The sequence below is a fragment of the Chrysoperla carnea genome (genome assembly GCF_905475395.1).
Source record: "Chrysoperla carnea chromosome X unlocalized genomic scaffold, inChrCarn1.1 SUPER_X_unloc_10, whole genome shotgun sequence".
Lineage (NCBI taxonomy): Eukaryota > Metazoa > Arthropoda > Insecta > Neuroptera > Chrysopidae > Chrysoperla > Chrysoperla carnea.
In genome coordinates, this window is record NW_025408045.1 from 70,699 (window position 1) to 73,631 (window position 2,933).

Genomic DNA, 2,933 nt, shown 5'->3' on the forward strand with positions numbered 1-2,933 from the left:
AATATACAAGTTCAAAATAAATAAATCGAAAATATTATTTAATTGATAACATAAAAATACATCAACATATAAAAACGGCTCTCTTTTTAAGAGAGCCATCAAATTTTTTAAATAAGAGTAAATTATTTTTATATATACAAAAAAATTAAATAAACAATTATTAATATCATATTTAATATAAAATTTTATATATTAATAGCTTGAATATATCTATTATTAGTATATCAATATTATTAATTTTAAATATAATAAAGGATATCGCGGAATATATATCGTAAATCAGTGTAATGCAAATGCATTACATTACCTTTATTATTTTCATTTTACATTTACTACTTGTTTATGTACGCTTATAATTATTAGAAAAATATTTTTAATAATTTTAAAAAATAAATGAAATAATAAAAATTTAATAATAAATTATTTATTGAAAGTATAAAAAATGGTATAGCAAAATCTTTATTTTCTTTGATTAAGGCGAAATGTTTTATTAGTTATAAATTCGATAATCTCCTATCGATACTTGTTACTCTTAACTTGTATATATAAAAAATATAATAGTATATTAATTTATAATAAAATTTTTTCAAAAATTCAATAAGTTATTGTAAAATAAAATAGATAATATACAAATTATAATTTATTATTGCAGATATATTACAATAAAAAAAAAAAATAAAAATATTTGGTAATGTATGTTATAAACAAAATAATTTGTTGTAAACAAATTATATAATATGTTATATTTATTAACAAATTTATTTACTCTTATATAAATAAAATTAGTGGCTTCCCAAAAAGGAAAGCCTGTTTAAATTTATCGGATGTATTAAATATTCTTTAATAAATTTACTAAATATTTTAAGTAAATTATTATATTTTCTTAACCTCCAAAACCATACAAAGTACGACCTTGTCGTTTTAATGCATATACAACATCCATAGCTGTAACTGTTTTACGTTTTGCGTGTTCAGTATATGTAACAGCATCCCGAATAACATTTTCAAGGAATACTTTAAGTACACCACGTGTTTCTTCATAAATTAAACCAGAGATACGTTTTACTCCACCTCGTCGTGCTAAACGACGAATTGCAGGTTTTGTAATACCTTGGATATTATCACGCAAAACTTTTCTATGACGTTTTGCACCCCCTTTTCCAAGACCCTTTCCACCTTTTCCTCTGCCAGTCATTTTAATAAAAAATTATTTACAATATTTTAACGAACGGATAACACGTGTGTTAACCTCACAAGTATTGTAATGTATGTGAGCGCCGGTACAATTGTGCCTTTTTATATAAAGCATTAAAGATTTTTTAAGCCACGCCTATACAATTTGATTAGTCCATACTCTGATAGCTATCCAATAGGATATGACAACAAAAATTTTGAAATTTCATATAAATATAAATACAACACATTTATTTCGCATTTAAACATTTGACTTTGTAGTATCAAATTGTCGAATATAATTTTTAAAATTGTGTGTTTTTTTGTAAAAACATTATTATTTGAAAATGGCTAGAACCAAGCAAACTGCACGTAAATCAACTGGTGGTAAAGCACCAAGAAAACAATTAGCAACGAAAGCTGCACGTAAAAGTGCACCAGCAACTGGTGGAGTAAAAAAACCACACAGATATCGTCCTGGTACAGTAGCTTTACGAGAAATTCGTCGTTATCAAAAAAGTACTGAATTGTTAATTCGTAAATTACCATTCCAACGTTTAGTACGTGAAATTGCACAAGATTTTAAAACCGATTTACGTTTTCAAAGTTCAGCTGTTATGGCATTACAAGAAGCTAGTGAAGCCTATTTAGTAGGTTTATTTGAAGATACCAATTTATGCGCAATTCATGCAAAGCGTGTTACAATTATGCCTAAGGATATACAATTGGCAAGACGTATTCGTGGAGAACGTGCATAAGCGTTTTAAATGACAATTTAAAAAAAAAAAAACAAATAAGAAATATTTTCGGTCCTATATATAGGACCAACATATATTATTAAATAAGAGTATATTATTTTTATTAAAAAAAATATATATATATATATATATATATATATATATATATATATATATAAATATAAATTATTGAAATAAAATTAAACATTATTAAAATTTTGTTATAATTATAAGCGATTGCTATTTCTAAAAATAAATAAATTTCATAAAATTTATATTATTTTATATTCATTTGAAATATTAAAAAAACTTCTCGCTTTAAAGTAACCATGATATGAGTTATAAATGCAATAAAATTTTATACAAAAAATAATATTTATTTGTTGATGAATAATATAAAAGGTTTACATTTCTAAATAACATATATTTATATATGGTGTGTAAAAAAAAAGAAAAGAAGAAAAATAATTTATATTTTTAATATAAAAAGGCAACCGCACACAGTGTTCCCAAGCGGTCACCCATCCAAGTACTGACTGTGCCCAATGTTGCTTAACTTCGGTGATCGGACGAGAACCGGTGTTTTCAACGTGGTATGGCTGTTGCCAGTAATAAATGAAAATTTTTACAAATATATATTTTTCATAAATATCATTAATATTAAAGTATATTATTAAAATTTTCAATGAAGTAATCAATTTAAATATATACTTATTTATTATACCATATATTTTAAATAAAAATGCAACCGCACACAGTATTCTCAAGTGGCCACCCATCCGTGGTACTGACTGTGGCAAATGTTTCTAAACTATTATTTTATAAAATATTTATACAAAAAATAATTTACTCTTATCAAATATTAATTTGTGGCCTGTATTAAGGCCTATGTTATTTTCATTTTTTAGCAAAAATAATGAAATATTTCAATATATTATTAAAGTAACAGATCATTTCTTTTTTGGTGCTGCTTTTTTAATTTTTGTAGGAGATGATTTGGCAACAGAAGCTTTCTTAGCTTTT

At 24.1% G+C, this 2,933-nt stretch overlaps 1 non-coding gene across 1 annotated transcript; it reads right to left on the bottom strand.

Moving 5' to 3' along the window:
- Window positions 1-2,398: 2,398 nt before the first annotated feature.
- LOC123303550 lies at window positions 2,399-2,517 on the bottom strand. The gene has a single exon (XR_006535660.1). It is a non-coding gene; the product is annotated as a 5S ribosomal RNA (ribosomal RNA).
- Between the last annotated feature and the right edge of the window lie 416 nt (window positions 2,518-2,933).